Source organism: Hordeum vulgare, chromosome 2H (genome assembly GCF_904849725.1).
Source record: "Hordeum vulgare subsp. vulgare chromosome 2H, MorexV3_pseudomolecules_assembly, whole genome shotgun sequence".
In the NCBI taxonomy this organism is placed as follows: Eukaryota; Viridiplantae; Streptophyta; class Magnoliopsida; order Poales; family Poaceae; genus Hordeum; species Hordeum vulgare.
Genome location: NC_058519.1, coordinates 594,088,871 through 594,109,124, shown reverse-complemented (window position 1 = coordinate 594,109,124; position 20,254 = coordinate 594,088,871).

Here is a 20,254-nt window from a genome sequence, read left to right as displayed (position 1 = left end):
ACGCCACTAACCATCGACCCCCGACCCTCGATCCCCGACGCCCGACGCCACTGACCCTCGACCCCCGACCCCCGACACCTGTTCGGCCTCTTGTTGACCAAAAAGACCCCAACCCCCGACGCCTGTTCGGCCTCTTGTTGACCGAAAAGACCCCAACCCCTGATGTCAGTGGCCCTCGACCCCCGACGACACTGACCCCCGACCACCGACGCAACTAACCCCCGACCACCGACGCCACCGACACCCGACACCACCGACCCTCGACGCCACTAAGCCCCGACCCCGACACCTCTTCTGCCTACTGTTGAATGAGAAGGTGCATTTCGGCCTTCTAGAGGCCGACGGGGGTCATAGTTTTGTAAATTATGAGTTAGGCCACATATTTTCCGATTATGGTAATTATAAAAACATCGTATTTGTGTTGATCGTGTGAATTTCAATATGCAGTTGTTCGACGACCTCCACGTGTGTTGGACGAGCTCCGCCCTTGCGTTTGTTGGTGAGCACAAATGACTTCTCCTACTACCCCCTTAATTTGCTTTGTCCCGGTCTTCGTGCCGATGAAACTTGCTAGCTATAGGTTTCTTCAATGATGAGTATGCGTGACCAGTATGTGTCTCCCGTTCGAAAGGGCGACATCTATAAATATGCATTTCTTTGCATATTTATAACCGCCATCCTTTCGAATTGTCCAACATTATCCATGGACAGCCCGAGTATGTGTAGATTGGGTTCGTTTTCCCGTATGCTGTGCTCTGGATCCGATGCAGAATTTCATCAGTGCCTCCTTGTTGTTCTCCGGGTACACATCCTCTCTGCTTATTGCCGAGACGTGTATCAGGAGAACAGCGGGGAGGTGCTGCCGAAATTCTGCGTCGCATCTGGAGGAGATCATGGGAAAACGAACCCAATCTACACATACTCGGGTGGGATTAGGACCTATCTTTACCTATTAGCGTGTAGGTTGCATGGACGTAATAAAACTGACAAACTTCATTAGCGTATGAATGTAGATGATGAATTATATATTTATTTCTTGTGCCCCCATAGGTATCTAGGCAACATGAGTGATCGTGCTTGGATGTACACTGGTCACCCTAGTCAGAAAGACATGACCCATGAATGGTTAACAAAAACCAGGGGGTTTGTGAGAGCCACATTTGCAAATGGCCAGCAAAAAACATGGTGCCCCTGTCCCAACTGTGACAACTGGAAAAAGAAGACAGAGTTTGAAATGAGTAAACACCTGCAGAAGTGGGGTTTTACGCCTAATTATACGGCGTGGACTTTTCATGGTGAGTCTGACCAACGTGCCACAGCTGAGGTGATTCGTCGTCGCACCGACGAGCATGGTACCGGGATTGAAGACATGGTGCAAGACTTTGATGATGCTCGGGATTCGGACGATGAGCACTCTTTCACATTGGTATTTATGTTGGTATTTATTACTCATGTTGGTATTTATGTTGTACTAATTTCATTTACTCTTTGTCATGACAGGTGTTGAAAGATGGTGGGAAAGGGTCGAAAGCACTCCGCGGCTCCTTCTTCGTTGGAGGGTGATGGGATGGGTACTTCCATTCCTGCCTCGCCTCTTCGGAGAGCGTTGCTCTCTACTCTGCAAGGAGCGCCACCCGTGAGTGGAGGTCGACCCCCCGCGAAGCCGAGAGGTACTAAAGGTACACGTTATATTCATGTTCATATTTATGTTCTACTCATTAGGATTGACAAGGCGAAGTGCCGTGATGCTAAGATGGAGAAGGAGCATTACATGAAGGTAATTACATATTATTAAGGCTTTGTAGTTAGTTTCCTTAATTTGGTTCTTACGCGCTCAAATTTATCTTTATTAACTTAGGTGCCCCCGAGATGGTGTGTGGATAAGATGGATTGTTGGTAGGCGTTGGTGGATCAGTGGTGCTCCGAAACGTGGGACGCCAGCCACAACAACGCCAAGGAGAGGCGTGGCAAAATGGTTGGTGTGCCACACCATCAAGGGAGCGTCAACTTAATCCAATTTGGCGAGAACTGGGTATGTGGTTTGCTTCATGCCTCATGCAATTCATTCTTAATGCTATCTTGAGCCCTTTACTAATACAATTTTCCTCTCTCTCTCTTTTAGGCGCGTCACAATAAGACGGAGGTGCCACAGATGTACGACTTGTATGCGATGGCCCATACTGCCTCGTACAAGAAGGTCAAGGCATTCTCTGAGTCTAACGTTGAGCATCCAGAAAACTTCACCAACATCTCCTCCCACCACAAGATCGTGAAGTACAGAGATCATGGGAAGGCAAGGAAAGGGGGGGACTTTAACCCGAGCGAGGGGCCTATTGATCCAGAGCTGGTGATGATAGCTGGCAACAGGAGGCCCCATGGCTCGATCGCCATTGGAGACGGCCTTATACGTTGTCCTAGCACTCTCCGGCAGATAAAGGCACGCCAAACGAGCTCATGTCCGGAGATAACACGTCGTCCACAGCCAGTCGAGCTCGCCATCGAGGTTAGTTTAATGGACTCAACTATCTTTCCGCATTATGTTGTGCGTTGGAACCAATATGATTACATTGCTAACAATGAGTTGTGTTGCAGGCTGCTATTCAGAAAGAGAGAGAGGCAATGCAGGCGGATATGGCGGAGAAGGATAAGGAGATTAGGGAGCTGGAGGACAGGACGACTACATTGGTGGAGGCGGAGAGGGCACGGAATGATGCGTCTAACAGGGCCATATACGAGCTCTTCGTGGTAAGTTTCTTCTTCGTGTTATTTCAAGTCTTGCATTTGAATGTCCGTTTCATTAATAAATAAAAAGTTTGACTTGTCGAAACCAAATGTACAGTCAATGTGCGAGAAGAGCGGCCAAGTCCCTCCGCCGATGCCACTCATTAACGTGGCGGGGACGGTGAGTTTCATTTCAGTGCAGTGATCTTAAGAGTGTCCTCATGCTAACGACACATTGCAAACGATGTTTGGTGCAGAATATCTCCCGAAACGCATCGCACGACCCTTCTACAGTGGAGCCTTCTCCAGGGCAGCTTTCTCCAGGTGAAACAAGCCAGAGCCACCGTGCTTCACCCTCGTGATGACGATAATGGTATGTTATTTCTAGTGTTTTAATAAAAATTAGCTAGACTTCCACCTAAATGACATAATTAGCTTAGTTAGCTCCAAAATGGTCTATTTAATAAAACATGACCTATACTTAGCTAATTATCCTCGAAATGACATAATTAGCGCCAAAAAGGCATTCTTAGCTAATTTAGCCTGAAGAAGGGGACAAGAGGAGAAGAAAGAGGAAAAATGAAAGGAAGGAAGAAGAAGAAGAAGAGGAGAAGGAGAGAAGGAGGAGGATAAGAAGAAGGAGAAGAAGGAGGAGAGGAAGGAGAAGGAGCTCCTCCTTCTCCTTCTTCCTCCTCCTTGTTCCTCCTTCTCCTTCTCCTTCTTCTTTTCTTCTTCTTCTCCTCTTCCTTCTCCTTCTCCTCCTCCTCCTTCTTCTTCTTCTTTTACTTCATCTTCTCTTCTTGCTTCTTCTCTTTCTCTTCTTCCACGTAGCTTAGACTCATCCAAGAAAGACTAAATTGGCTAATTATCCTACAAAATGACATAATTAGCTTAGTTAGCTCCAAAATGACCTATTTAATAAAAATGACCTATAGTTAGCTAAGTTCTCTCCTAAATGACATAATAAGGCTTACGTAGCTGCAAGATAACCTATTCCCCCTAACGTAGGTATTAAATGGCCTATAATTAGCGTAGGTAGCTCCAAAATGGCTTAATAAGCATAGTTTGCTCCGGAATGACCTCTTTTACCCAAGTTAGCTCCAAAACGACCTATAGTTAGCTAGACTTCCACCTAAATGACATAATTAGCTTAGTTAGCTCCAAAATGGTCTATTAATAAAACATGACCTATACTTAGCTAATTATCCTTGAAATGACATAATTAGCTCCAAAAAGGCATTATTAGCTAATTTATCCCGAAGAAGGGGACAAGCGGAGAAGAAAGAGGAAAAATGAAAGGAAGGAAGAAGAAGAAGAGAAGAAGAAGGAGAGAAGGAGGAGGATAAGAAGAAGGAGAAGAAGGAGGAGAAGAAGGAGAAGGAGTTCCTCCTTCTCCTTCTTCTTCCTCCTTCTTCCTCCTTCTCCTTCTTCTTTTCTTCTTCTTCTCCTCTTCCTTCTCCTTATCCTCCTCTTCCTCCTCCTCCTCCTCCTTCTTCTACTTCTTCTTCTCTTCTTGCTTCTTCCCTTTCTCTTCTTCTACGTAGCTTAGACTCATCCAAGAAAGACTAAATTGGCTAATTATCCTACAAAATGATATAATTAGCTTAGTTAGCTCCAAAATGACCTATTTAATAAAAATGACCTATAGTTAGCTAAGTTCTCTCCTAAATGACATACTAAGGCTTACATAGCTGCAAGATGACCTATTCCCCCAAACTTAGGTATTAAATGGCCTATAATTAGCGTAGGTAGCTCCAAAATGGCTTAATAAGCATAGTTTGCTCCGGAATGACCTATTTTACCCAAGTTAGCTCCGAAACGACCTATAGTTAGCTAGACTTCCACCTAAATGACATAATTATCTTAGTTAGCTCCAAAATGGTCTATTTAATAAAACATGACCTATACTTAGCTAATTATCCTTGAAATGACATAATTAGCTCCAAAAAGACATTCTTAGCTAATTTAGCGCGAAGAAGGGGACAAGAGGAGAAGAAAGAGGAAAAATGAAAAGAAGGAAGAAGAAGAAGAAGAGAAGAAGAAGGAGAGAAGGAGGAGGATAAGAAGAAGGGGAAGAAGGAGGAGAAGAAGGAGAAGGAGTTCCTCCTTCTCCTTCTTCTTCCTCCTTCTTCCACCTTCTCCTTCTGCTTCTTCTTTTCTTCTTTTTCTCCTCTTCCTTCTCCTTCTCCTCCTCCTCCTCCTCCTCCTCATCCTTCTTCTACTTCTTCTTCTATTCTTGCTTCTTCTCTTTCTCTTCTTCTACGTAGCTTAGACTCATCCAAGAAAGACTAAATTGGCTAATTATCCTACAAAATAACATAATTAGCTTAGTTAGCTCCAAAATGACATATTAAATAAAAAATGACCTATAGTTAGTTAAGTTCTCTCCTAAATGACATAATAAGGCTTACGTAGCTGCAAGATGACCTATTCCCCCTAACTTAGGTATTAAATGGCCTATAATTAGCCTAGGTAGCTCCAAAATGGCTTAATAAGCATAGTTTGCTCCGGAATGACCTATTTTACCCAAGTTAGCTCCGAAACGACCTATAGTTAGCTACGGTTCCACCTAAATGACATAATTAGCTTAGTTAGCTCCAAAATGGTCTATTTAATAAAACATGACCTGTACGTAGCTAATTATCCTCGAAATGACATATTTAGCTCCAAAAAGGCATTCTTAGGTAATTTAGCCCGAAGAAGGGGACAAGGGGAGAAGAAAGAGGAAAAATGAAAGGAAGGAAGAAGAATAAGAAGAAGAAGAAGAAGAAGAGAAGAAGAAGGAGAGAAGGAGGAGGATAAGAAGAAGGAGAAGAAGGAGGAGAAGAAGGAGAAGGAGCTCCTCCTTCTCCTTCTTCTTTCTCCTTATTCCTCCTTCTCCTTCTCCTTCTTCTTTTCTTCCTCTTCTCATCTTCCTTCTCCTTCTCCTCCTCCTCCTCCTCCTCCTCCTTCTTATTCTTTTACTTCTTCTTTTCTTCTTGCTTCTTTTCTTTCTCTTCTTCTACGTAGCTTAGACTCACCCAAGAAAGACAAAATTGGCTTATTATGCTACAAAATGACATAATTAGCTTAGTTAGCTCCAAAATGACCTATTTAATAAAAAATGACCTATAGTTAGCTAAGTTCTCTCCTAAATGACATAATAAGGCTTACGTAGCTGCAAGATAACCTATTCCCCCTAACGTAGGTATTAAATGGCCTATAATTAGCGTAGGTAGCTCCAAAATGGCTTAATAAGCATAGTTTGCTCCGGAATGACCTATTTTACCCAAGTTAGCTCCAAAACGACCTATAGTTAGCTAGACTTCCACCTAAATGACATAATTAGCTTAGTTAGCTCCAAAATGGTCTATTTAATAAAACATGACCTATACTTAGCTAATTATCCTTCAAATGACATAATTAGCTCCAAAAAGGCATTATTAGCTAATTTATCCCGAAGAAGGGGACAAGCGGAGAAGAAAGAGGAAAAATGAAAGGAAGGAAGAAGAAGAAGAGAAGAAGAAGGAGAGAAGGAGCAGGATAAGAAGAAGGAGAAGAAGGAGGAGAAGAAGGAGAAGGAGTTCCTCCTTCTCCTTCTTCTTCCTCCTTCTTCCTCCTTCTCCTTCTTATTTTCTTCTTCTTCTCCTCTTCCTTCTCCTTATCCTCCTCTTCCTCCTCCTCCTCATCCTCCTTATTCTACTTCTTCTTCTCTTCTTGCTTCTTCCCTTTCTCTTATTCTACGTAGCTTAGACTCATCCAAGAAAGACTAAATTGGCTAATTATCCTACAAAATGATATAATTAGCTTAGTTAGCTCCAAAATGACCTGTTTAATAAAAATGACCTATAGTTATCTAAGTTCTCTCCTAAATGACATAATAAGGCTTACATAGCTGCAAGATGACCTATTCCCCCAAACTTAGGTATTAAATGGCCTATAATTAGCGTAGGTAGCTCCAAAATGGCTTAATAAGCATAGTTTGCTCCGGAATGACCTATTTTACCCAAGTTAGCTCCGAAATGACCTATAGTTAGCTAGACTTTCACCTAAATGACATAATTATCTTAGTTAGCTCCAAAATGGTCTATTTAATAAAACATGACCTATACTTAACTAATTATCCTTGAAATGACATAATTAGCTCCAAAAAGGCATTCTTAGCTAATTTAGCCCGAAGAAGGGGACAAGAGGAGAAGAAAGAGGAAAAATGAAAAGAAGGAAGAAGAAGAAGAAGAGAAGAAGAAGGAGAGAAGGAGGAGGATAAGAAGAAGGAGAAGAAGGAGGAGAAGAAGGAGAAGGAGTTCCTCCTTCTCCTTCTTCTTCCTCCTTCTTCCTCCTTCTCCTTCTCCTTCTTCTTTTCTTCTTTTTCGCCTCTTCCTTCTCCTTCTCCTCCTCCTCCTCCTCCTCCTCATCCTTCTTCTACTTCTTCTTCTATTCTTGCCTCTTCTCTTTCTCTTCTTCTACGTAGCTTAGACTCATCCAAGAAAGACTAAATTGGCTAATTATCCTACAAAATAACATAATTAGCTTAGTTAGCTCCAAAATGACATATTTAATAAAAAATGACCTATAGTTAGTTAAGTTATCTCCTAAATGACATAATAAGGCTTACGTAGCTGCAAGATGACCTATTCCCCCTAACTTAGGTATTAAATGGCCTATAATTAGCCTAGGTAGCTCCAAAATGGCTTAATAAGCATAGTTTGCTCCGGAATGACCTATTTTACCCAAGTTAGCTCCGAAACGACCTATAGTTAGCTAGGGTTCCACCTAAATGACATAATTAGCTTAGTTAGCTCCAAAATGGTCTATTTAATAAAACATGACCTGTACGTAGCTAATTATCCTCGAAATGACATATTTAGCTCCAAAAAGGCATTCTTAGGTAATTTAGCCCGAAGAAGGGGACAAGGGGAGAAGAAAGAGGAAAAATGAAAGGAAGGAAGAAGAATAAGAAGAAGAAGAAGAAGAAGAGAAGAAGAAGGAGAGAAGGAGGAGGATAAGAAGAAGGAGAAGAAGGAGGAGAAGAAGGAGAAGGAGCTCCTCCTTCTCCTTCTTCTTTCTCCTTATTCCTCCTTCTCCTTCTCCTTCTTCTTTTCTTCCTCTTCTCATCTTCCTTCTCCTTCTCCTCCTCCTCCTCCTCCTTCTTCTTCTTCTTTTACTTCTTCTTTTCTTCTTGCTTCTTTTCTTTCTCTTCTTCTACGTAGCTTAGACTCATCCAAGAAAGACTAAATTGGCTTATTATGCTACAAAATGACATAATTAGCTTAGTTAGCTCCAAAATGACCTATTTAATAAAAAATGACCTATAGTTAGCTAAGTTCTCTCCTAAATGACATAATAAGGCTTACGTAGCTGCAAGATAACCTATTCCCCCTAACGTAGGTATTAAATGGCCTATAATTAGCGTAGGTAGCTCCAAATTGGCTTAATAAGCATAGTTTGCTCCGGAATGACCTATTTTACCCAAGTTAGCTCCAAAACGACCTTTAGTTAGCTAGACTTCCACCTAAATGACATAATTAGCTTAGTTAGCTCCAAAATGGTCTATTCAATAAAACATGACCTATACTTAGCTAATTATCCTTAAAATGACATAATTAGCTCCAAAAAGGCATTATTAGCTAATTTATCCCGAAGAAGGGGACAAGCGGAGAAGAAAGAGGAAAAATGAAAGGAAGGAAGAAGCAGAAGAGAAGAAGAAGGAGAGAAGGAGGAGGATAAGAAGAAGGAGAAGAAGGAGGAGAAGAAGGAGAAGGAGTTCCTCCTTCTCCTTCTTCTTCCTCCTTCTTCCTCCTTCTCCTTCTTCTTTTCTTCTTCTTCTCCTCTTCCTTCTCCTTATCCTCCTCTTCCTCCTCCTCCTCCTCCTTCTTCTACTTCTTCTTCTCTTCTTGCTTCTTCCCTTTCTCTTCTTCTACGTAGCTTAGACTCATCCAAGAAATACTAAATTGGCTAATTATCCTACAAAATGATATAATTAGCTTAGTTAGCTCCAAAATGACCTATTTAATAAAAATGACCTATAGTTAGCTAAGTTCTCTCCTAAATGATATAATAAGGCTTACATAGCTGCAAGATGACCTATTCCCCCAAACTTAGGTATTAAATGGCCTATAATTAGCGTAGGTAGCTCCAAAATGGCTTAATAAGCATAGTTTGCTCCGGAATGACCTATTTTACCCAAGTTAGCTCCGAAACGACCTATAGTTAGCTAGACTTCCACCTAAATGACATAATTATCTTAGTTAGCTCCAAAATGGTATATTTAATAAAACATGACCTATACTTAGCTAATTATCCTTGAAATGACATAATTAGCTCCAAAAAGGCATTCTTAGCTAATTTAGCCCGAAGAAGGGGACAAGAGGAGAAGAAAGAGGAAAAATGAAAAGAAGGAAGAAGAAGAAGAAGAGAAGAAGAAGGAGAGAAGGAGGAGGATAAGAAGAAGGAGAAGAAGGAGGAGAAGAAGGAGAAGGAGTCCTTCTCCTTCTTCTTCCTCCTTCTTCCTCCTTCTCCTTCTCCTTCTTCTTCCTCCTTCTTCCTCCTTCTCCTTCTCCTTCTTCTTTTATTCTTTTTCTCCTCTTCCTTCTCCTTCTCCTCCTCCTCCTCCTCCTCCTCATCCTTCTTCTACTTCTTCTTCTATTCTTGCTTCTTCTCTTTCTCTTCTTCTACGTAGCTTAGACTCATCCAAGAAAGACTAAATTGGCTAATTATCCTACAAAATAACATAATTAGCTTAGTTAGCTCCAAAATGACATATTTAATAAAAAATGACCTATAATTAGTTAAGATCTCTCCTAAATGACATAATAAGGCTTACGTAGCTGCAAGATGACCTATTCCCCCTAACTTAGGTATTAAATGGCCTATAATTAGCCTAGGTAGCTCCAAAATGGCTTAATAAGCATAGTTTGCTCCGGAATGACCTATTTTACCCAAGTTAGCTCCGAAACGACCTATAGTTAGCTAGGGTTCCACCTAAATGACATAATTAGCTTAGTTAGCTCCAAAATGGTCTATTTAATAAAACATGACCTGTACGTAGCTAATTATCCTCGAAATGACATATTTAGCTCCAAAAAGGCATTCTTAGGTAATTTAGCCCGAAGAAGGGGACAAGGGGAGAAGAAAGAGGAAAAATGAAAGGAAGGAAGAAGAATAAGAAGAAGAAGAAGAGAAGAAGAAGGAGAGAAGGAGGAGGATAAGAAGAAGGAGAAGAAGGAGGAGAAGAAGGAGAAGGAGTTCCTCCTTCTCCTTCTTCTTCCTCCTTCTTCCTCCTTCTCCTTCTTCTTTTCTTCTTCTTCTCCTCTTCCTTCTCCTTATCCTCCTCTTCCTCCTTCTCCTCCTCCTTCTTCTACTTCTTCTTCTCTTCTTGCTTCTCCCCTTTCTCTTCTTCTATGTAGCTTAGACGCATCCAAGAAAGACGAAATTGGCTAATTATCCTACAAAATGATATAATTAGCTTAGTTAGCTCCAAAATTACCTATTTAATAAAAATGACCTATAGTTAGCTAAGTTCTCTCCTAAATGACATAATAAGGCTTACATAGCTGCAAGATGACCTATTCCCCCAAACTTAGGTATTAAATGGCCTATAATTAGCGTAGGTAGCTCCAAAATGGCTTAATAAGCATAGTTTGCTCCGGAATGACCTATTTTACCCAAGTTAGCTCCGAAACGACCTATAGTTAGCTAGACTTCCACCTAAATGACATAATTATCTTAGTTAGCTCCAAAATGGTCTATTTAATAAAACATGACCTATACTTAGCTAATTATCCTTGAAATGACATAGTTAGCTCCAAAAAGGCATTCTTAGCTAATTTAGCCCGAAGAAGGGGACAAGAGGAGAAGAAAGAGAAAAAATTAAAGGAAGGAAGAAGAAGAAGAAGAGAAGAAGAAGGAGAGAAGGAGGAGGATAAGAAGAAGGAGAAGAAGGAGGAGCTCTCCTCCTTCTCCTTCTTCTTCCTCCTTCTTCCTCCTTCTCTTTCTCCTTCTTCTTTTCTTCTTCTTCTCCTCTTCCTTCTCCTTCTCCTCCTCCTCATCCTCCTCCTCCTCCTCCTTCTTTTACTTATTTTTCTCTTCTTGCTTCTTCTCTTTCTCTTCTTCTACGTAGCTTAGACTCATCAAAGAAAGACTAAATTGGCTAATTATCCTACAAAATAACATAATTAGCTTAGTTAGCTCCAAAATGACATATTTAATAAAAAATGACCTATAGTTAGTTAAGTTCTCTCCTAAATGACATAATAAGGCTTACGTAGCTGCAAGATGACCTATTCCCCCTAACTTAGGTATTAAATGGCCTATAATTGGCCTAGGTAGCTCCAAAATGGCTTAATAAGCATAGTTTGCTCCGGAATGACCTATTTTACCCAAGTTAGCTCCGAAACGACCTATAGTTAGCTAGGGTTCCACCTAAATGACATAATTAGCTTAGTTAGCTCCAAAATGGTCTATTTAATAAAACATGACCTGTACTTAGCTAATTATCCTCGAAATGACATATTTAGCTCCAAAAAGGCATTCTTAGGTAATTTAGCCCGAAGAAGGGGACAAGGGGAGAAGAAAGAGGAAAAATGAAAGGAAGGAAGAAGCATAATAAGAAGAAGAAGAGAAGAAGAAGGAGAGAAGGAAGAGGATAAGAAGAAGGAGAAGAAGGAGGAGAAGAAGGAGAAGGAGCTCCTCCTTCTCCTTCTTCTTTCTCCTTATTCCTCCTTCTCCTTCTCCTTCTTCTTTTCTTCCTCTTCTCATCTTCCTTCTCCTTCTCCTCCTCCTCCTCCTTCTTCTTCTTCTTTTACTTCTTCTTTTCTTCTTGCTTCTTTTCTTTGTCTTCTTCTACGTAGCTTAGACTCATCCAAGAAAGACTAAATTGGCTAATTATGCTACAAAATGACATAATTAGCTTAGTTAGCTCCAAAATGCACTATTTAATAAAAAATGACCTATAGTTAGCTAAGTTCTCTCCTAAATGACATAATAAGGCTTACGTAGTTGCAAGATGACCTATTCCCCCTAACTTAGGTATTAAATGGCCTATAATTTGCGTAGGTAGGTCCAAAATGGCTTAATAAGCATAGTTTACTCCAGAATGATCTATTTTACCCAAGTTAGCTCCGAAACGACCTATAGTTAGCTAGACTTCCACCTAAATGACATAATTAGCTTAGTTAGCTCCAAAATGGTCTATTTAATAAAACATGACCTATACTTAGCTAATTATCCTCTAAATGACATAATTAGCTCCAAAAAGGCATTCTTAGCTAATTTAGCCTGAAGAAGGGGACAAGAGGAGAAGAAAGAGGAAAAATTAAAGGAAGGAAGAAGAAGAATAAGAGAAGAAGAAGGAGAGAAGGAGGAGGGTAAGAAGAAGGAGAAGAAGGAGGAGCTCTCCTCCTTCTCCTTCTTCTTCCTCCTTCTTCCTCCTTCTCTTTCTCCTTCTTCTTTTCTTCTTCTTCTCCTCTTCCTTCTCCTTCTCCTCCTCCTCATCCTCCTCCTCCTCCTTCTTTTACTTCTTTTTCTCTTCTTGCTTCTTCTCTTTCTCTTCTTCTACGTAGCTTAGACTCATCCAAGAAAGACTAAATTGGCTAATTATCCTACAAAATGACATAATTAGCTTAGTTAGCTCCAAAATGACCTATTTAATAAAAAATGACCTATAGTTAGCTAAGTTCTCTCCTAAATGACATAATAAGGCTTACGTAGCTGCAAGATGACCTATTCCCCCTAACTTAGGTATTAAATGGCCTATAATTAGCCTAGGTAGCTCCAAAACGGCTTAATAAGCATAGTTTGCTCCGGAATGACCTATTTTACCCAAGTTAGCTCCGAAACGACCTATAGTTAGCTAGGGTTCCACCTAAATGACATAATTAGCTTAGTTACCTCCAAAATGGTCTATTTAATAAAACATGACCTGTACTTAGCTAATTATCCTCGAAATGACATATTTAGCTCCAAAAAGGCATTCTTAGGTAATTTAGCCCGAAGAAGGGGACAAGGGGAGAAGAAAGAGGAAAAATGAAAGGAAGGAAGAAGAATAATAAGAAGAAGAAGAGAAGAAGAAGGAGAGAAGGAGGAGGATAAGAAGAAGGAGAAGAAGGAGGAGAAGAAGGAGAAGGAGCTCCTCCTTCTCCTTCTTCTTTCTCCTTACTCCTCCTTCTCCTTCTCCTTCTTCTTTTCTTCCTCTTCTCATCTTCCTTCTCCTTCTCCTCCTCCTCCTCCTTCTTCTTCTTCTTTTACTTCTTCTTTTCTTCTTGCTTCTTTTCTTTCTCTTCTTCTACGTAGCTTAGACTCATCCAAGAAAGACTAAATTGGCTAATTATGCTACAAAATGACATAATTAGCTTAGTTAGCTCCAAAATGACCTATTATAATAAAAAATGACCTATAGTTAGCTAAGTTCTCTCCTAAATGACATAATAAGGCTTACGTAGTTGCAAGATGACCTATTCCCCCTAACTTAGGTATTAAATGGCCTATAATTTGCGTAGGTAGGTCCAAAATGGCTTAATAAGCATAGTTTACTCCAGAATGATCTATTTTACCCAAGTTAGCTCCGAAACGAACTATAGTTAGCTAGACTTCCACCTAAATGACATAATTAGCTTAGTTAGCTCCAAAATGGTCTATTTAATAAAACATGACCTATACTTAGCTAATTATCCTCTAAATGACATAATTAGCTCCAAAAAGGCATTCTTAGCTAATTTAGCCTGAAGAAGGGGACAAGAGGAGAAGAAAGAGGAAAAATTAAAGGAAGGAAGAAGAAGAAGAAGAGAAGAAGAAGGAGAGAAGGAGGAGGGTAAGAAGAAGGAGAAGAAGGAGGAGCTCTCCTCCTTCTCCTTCTTCTTCCTCCTTCTTCCTCCTTCTCTTTCTCCTTCTTCTTTTCTTCTTCTTCTCCTCTTCCTTCTCCTTCTCCTCCTCCTCATCCTCCTCCTCCTCCTCCTTCTTTTACTTCTTTTTCTCTTCTTGCTTCTTCTCTTTCTCTTCTTCTACGTAGCTTAGACTCATCCAAGAAAGACTAAATTGGCTAATTATCCTACAAAATGACATAATTAGCTTAGTTAGCTCCAAAATGACCTATTTAATAAAAAATGACCTATAGTTAGCTAAGTTCTCTCCTAAATGACATAATAAGGCTTACGTAGCTGCAAGATGACCTATTCCCCCTAACTTAGGTATTAAATGGCCTATAATTAGCCTAGGTAGCTCCAAAACGGCTTAATAAGCATAGTTTGCTCCGGAATGACCTATTTTACCCAAGTTAGCTCCGAAACGACCTATAGTTAGCTAGGGTTCCACCTAAATGACATAATTAGCTTAGTTAGCTCCAAAATGGTCTATTTAATAAAACATGACCTGTACTTAGCTAATTATCCTCAAAATGACATATTTAGCTCCAAAAAGGCATTCTTAGGTAATTTAGCCCGAAGAAGGGGACAAGGGGAGAAGAAAGAGGAAAAATGAAAGGAAGGAAGAAGAATAATAAGAAGAAGAAGAGAAGAAGAAGGAGAGAAGGAGGAGGATAAGAAGAAGGAGAAGAAGGAGGAGAAGAAGGAGAAGGAGCTCCTCCTTCTCCTTCTTCTTTCTCCTTATTCCTCCTTCTCCTTCTCCTTCTTCTTTTCTTGCTCTTCTCATCTTCCTTCTCCTTCTCCTCCTCCTCCTCCTTCTTCTTCTTCTTTTACTTCTTCTTTTCTTCTTGCTTCTTTTCTTTCTCTTCTTCTACGTAGCTTAGACTCATCCAAGAAAGACTAAATTGGCTAATTATGCTACAAAATGACATAATTAGCTTAGTTAGCTCCAAAATGACCTATTTAATAAAAAATGACCTATAGTTAGCTAAGTTCTCTCCTAAATGACATAATAAGGCTTACGTAGTTGCAAGATGACCTATTCCCCCTAACTTAGGTATTAAATGGCCTATAATTTGCGTAGGTAGGTCCAAAATGGCTTAATAAGCATAGTTTACTCCAGAATGATCTATTTTACCCAAGTTAGCTCCGAAACGACCTATAGTTAGCTAGACTTCCACCTAAATGACATAATTAGCTTAGTTAGCTCCAAAATGGTCTATTTAATAAAACATGACCTATACTTAGCTAATTATCCTCTAAATGACATAATTAGCTCCAAAAAGGCATTCTTAGCTAATTTAGCCTGAAGAAGGGGACAAGAGGAGAAGAAAGAGGAAAAATTAAAGGAAGGAAGAAGAAGAAGAAGAGAAGAAGAAGGAGAGAAGGAGGAGGGTAAGAAGAAGGAGAAGAAGGAGGAGCTCTCCTCCTTCTCCTTCTTCTTCGTCCTTCTTCCTCCTTCTCTTTCTCCTTCTTCTTTTCTTCTTCTTCTCCTCTTCCTTCTCCTTCTCCTCCTCCTCATCCTCCTCCTCCTCCTTCTTTTACTTCTTTTTCTCTTCTTGCTTATTCTCTTTCTCTTCTTCTACGTAGCTTAGACTCATCCAAGAAAGACTAAATTGGCTAATTATCCTACAAAATGATATAATTAGCTTAGTTAGCTCCAAAATGACCTATTTAATAAAAAATGACCTATAGTTAGCTAAGTTCTCTCCTAAATGACATAATAAGGCTTACGTAGCTGCAAGATGACCTATTCCCCCTAACTTAGGTATTAAATGGCCTATAATTAGCCTAGGTAGCTCCAAAATGGCTTAATAAGCATAGTTTGCTCCGGAATGACCTATTTTACCCAAGTTAGCTCCGAAACGACCTATAGTTAGCTAGGGTTCCACATAAATGGCATAATTAGCTTAGTTAGCTCCAAAATGGTCTATTTAATAAAACATGACCTATACTTAGCTAATTATCCTCGAAATGACATAATTAGCTCCAAAAAGGCATTCTTAGCTAATTTAGCCCGAAGAAGGGGACAAGAGGAGAAGAAAGAGGAAAAATGAAAGGAAGGAAGAAGAAGAAGAAGAAGAGGAGAAGAAGGAGAAGGAGGAAGAAGAAGGAGAAGGAGAAGGAGGAGAGAAGCTCCTTCTCCTTCTTCTTGTCCTTCTTCTTTTCTTCTTCTTCTTCTTTTTCTTCTCCTTCTTCTTCTCTTCTTGCTTCTTCTCTTCTTGCTTCTTCTCTTTCTTCTTCTACGTAGGTTATTTTCCCCAACAAAGACATACTTAGCTAATTATCCTCCAAAATGACATAATTAATAGTTAGGTAAAAACATCATAAGAACCTTGGTTAGCTCATTAAAATGACTAATTTAGCTCCAAAATGACATAATAAGGTCAAAATGGATTAATAATCATAGTTGGCTACAAAATGACATATTTTATCCAAGTTAGCTCTAGAATGACCTATACTTAGCTAAGTTCTCTCCTAAATGACATAATAAGGCTATGTAGCTCCAAGATGACCTATTCCACCTAACTTAGCTATTAAATGCCCTATACTTATCTAATTTCTCTCCGAAATAACATACTCCTTCATCTAATATTATTCTTCTAACTTTCTTATTTGTCATTTTGCAGATTACATTCACTTCACGGGAAGCTTGGATTATATTGATGGAATGCTTGAAGATGAATTCTTGTGCCATGGCTTCACGGAAGCTTGTATTGAAACTATTGTAGTATATGGATATATATGAAACTTTGTATGCATCTGGATGAAACTGGTGTAATATATGGTTTGGTATGGATGCAACTTGCATAATATGTATGTACTATGGATGAAAGTTATTTTAATATGGTTATGAGTACGGAAAGAAATTTATTTATGTCAAATATATATATATATATCCTGATTATTGTGAAAAATGTTGGATATAATAAGAAATAAATTAAAAAGGGGTTGGTTCCCCCCTTTGTCGTCTGCCCCCCACATGGCAAAGGGGGGATGGCAGACGGTAAAGGGGGAGAGAGGGGTCTGTTTCCCCCCTTTGTCATCTGCCCCCACATGGAAAAGGTGGGATGGCAGACGGCAAAGAGGGGAGAGAGAGGGGGCTGGTTCCCCCCTTTGCCGTCTGCCCCCGCATGGCAAAGGGGGGATGGCAGACGGCAAAGAGAGGAGGCCTGTCGTTAACACTTAACGAGGCCGTTGGTGTATGTGCCGTCCCATTTAATTTGTCGTCTGCCCCCTCATGGCAAAGATTCTTTGCCGTCCGCTTTACAAAAGCAGACGGCAAAGAACCTCTTCACTGGATTTTTTTTGCCGTCTACTTTGCCGTCTGCTGACCGACGGCAAAGCCTTTGCCGTCAGTGGTTCCCCCTTTTCCATCCGCCATGGCAGGCGGCAAATTTCTGAATTTCAGTAGTGACTAGCGACATGAAAACAATAATACTTCAAGCAAACTAGCAAAGTAATCATGAACTTTCGAAATTACAAGGCCAAGGAAAGTTATCCCTACAAAATCATATAGTCTGGCTATGCTCCATCATCCTCACACAACTAATGTAAATCATGCACAACCCCGGTATTGGCCAAGTAATTGTTTTCGCACTCTTACTTTCTCAAACTTTTTATAACTATCACGCAATACATGAGCGTGAGCCATGGATATAGCACTATAGGTGGAATAGAGTGTGGTGGTGGTTGTGAGACAAAAAGGAGGAGATGGTCACATTGACTCGGCGTATCAAAGGGCTATGGAGATGCCCATTAATAGATATCAATGTGAATGAGTAGGGATTGCCATACAAGACATGCACTAGACCTATAAGTATGTGAAAGCTCAAAAGGAGAACTAGTGGGTGTGCATCCAGCTTGCTTGCTCACGAAGACCTAGGGCAATTTTGAGGAAGCCCATCATTGGAATATACAAGCCAAGTTATATAATGAAGATTCCCACTAGCATATGGTAGTGTCAAAGCAAGAACCTCTCAATCATGAAGAACATGGTGCTATTATGAAGCACAAGTGTGGAAAAAGATAGTAGCATTGTCCCTTCTCTCTTTTCCTCTTTTTTTATTTGGACTCTTAGGCCTCTTTTTTTTCTCTTTTTTGGGCTCTTTGGCCTCTTTTTTTTATTTTCTCACATGGGACAATGCTCTAATAATGATGATCATCACACTTTTATTTACTCACACCTCAAAGCTCAAAATGATGATGACTCTATAGGAAATGCCTCCGGCAGTGTACCGGGATGTGCAACGATCTAGCATGGCATATGACGTTGAAACATCTCGCTAGCTATCTTACGATCATGCAATGGCAATATGAGAGTGATGGCACAAGTCATGAGACGGAATGGTGGGAGTTGCATGGCAATATATCTCGGAATGGCTATGAAAATGCCATAGTAGGTAGGTATGGTGGCTGTTTTGAGGAAGGCGTATGGTGGGTTTGTGCACCGGCGAGAATTGCGCGGCACTAGAGAGGCTAGCAATGGTGGAAGGTGAAAGTGCATCTATACCATGGACTCACATTAGTCATGAAGAACTCACATACTTGTTGCGAAAGTTTTTATTAGTAATCGAAACAAAGTGCTCAATGCATACTCCTAGGGGAAGGGTTGGTAGGTGTTAACCATCGCGCGATCCCAACCTCAACACAAAGGATGAAAATCAATAGATCAGTTATGCTCCGACTTCCTAACATAGCGGTTCACCATACGTGCATGCTACGGGAATCACTAACTTCAACACAAGTATTTCTAGATTCACAACACCCTACTAACATAACTCTTAATATTACCGAATCCACGTCTCAAAACTAATTGAGAGGAATCAAGACTTCTCTTTCTACTCAATGCACATGAAGATGGAGGTTTTTGTATCCTATTTGGGTACCTATAACCTTTGGGACTACTTTCATAGCATAAGCCAACTACCAAGTCATGCACCGCCGTGCTCTAAAAGATATAAGTGAAGCACATAGAGCAAACGTATCTAGCTCAAAAGATATAAGTGAAGCACTATGAGCATTCTAGCAAAAATCACGATGAGTGCATGTCTCTCTCTCTCTCTCTCTCAAAAAGGTGTGCAGCAAGGATGATTGTGACACAACAAAAAGAAAAGACTCCTACGATACAAGACGCTCCAATAAAAACACATATCATGTGGTGAATAAAAATATAGCTCCAATTAATGTTACCAATGGATTGAAGAGGAAAGAGGGGATGCCTTCCCGGGGCATCCCCAAGCTTAGGCTTTTTGGTATCCTTGAATTTGGCTTGGGATGCCTTGGGCATCCCCAAGCTTGAGCTATTTCCACTCCTTATCTCTTTGTCCATGAGAACATCACCCAAAACTTGAAAACTTCACAACACAAAACTTAAACAGAAACTCGTGATAACATTAGCACAAGAAAACAAACTACCATCTCTTTTGGTACTGTAGCAAAGCTGAATTCTATCTATATTTGTGTTGGGCTACTGTATTCTCACTTTTCCATGGCTAGTACCCCCCGATACTAACCATAGTTTCATCAAAACAAGCAACCAACTCAACAAAAAATAGAATATGTCAAAAACAGACCAGTCTGTAGCAATCTGTATACTTCGTATACTTTTGGTACCTCAAAAATTCTGAACAATTAGGACTCCCTAGGCAAAAGGAACATCAACCAGCAGCAAAAAGAATCAACTCAAAAGCTCTTTCTGCATAAAAATGAAAAATCATCTCGTGAGCGAAAAGTTTCTGTCTTTTTCTAGCTGGATCAAACAACCATTAGCAAGACTAGTCATAAAGGTTTTGCTTGGCTCAAACACAAAAAGAAACACAAAAGACACAATCATAACAGAATTATGATAGTGTGGACGCAACAAAACAGAAGGAAAAAGAAATAAATTCATTGGGTTGCCTCCCAACAAGTGCTATTGTTTAACGCCCCTAGCTAGGCATTGATAATTGAATGATGCTCACACAAAAGACAAGAATTGAAGCACAATGAGAGCATCATAAAGCATGTGAAAATCACATCTAAGTCTAACATACTTCCTATGCATAGGCATTTTATAGGAAAACAGATTGTCAAGACAACCAATAGTTACCATATGCAAGGAAGAAGAAAGAGACAATAGCAATCTCAACATAACGAGAGGTGATATTGTGATATGAAAGTTTCTACCACCATATTTTCCTCTCTCGTAATAATTACATGTGGGATCATATTCGAATTCAACAATGTAACTATCACATAGGATATTCTTTTCATGATCCACATGCATGCAAAGTTGACACTCTTCAAAAATAGTGGGATTATCATCAACTAAAGTCATGACTTCTCCAAATCCACTTTCAATAATATTGCAAATATCATATTCATCATGAGGCTTAAACAAATTTTCAAGATCATAAGAAAAATCATCGCCCCACTCATGATCATTGCAACAAGTAGTGGACATAGCAAAACTAGCATCCCCAAGCTTAGGGTTTTGCATATTTTTAGCATGATTGTCACTAATAGAATTTATAGTGAAACCATTGCAATCATGCTTTTCATCCAAGGAGACCTCGTGAATCACTTCATAAATTTCTTCCTCGCAATTTTCAGATTCACGCATCTCAAGCAAAACTCCATAAAGATAGTCAAGTGCACTCAACTCACTAGCAATTGGATCAACATAATTGGATCTCTTAAAGAGATTGGCAAGTGGA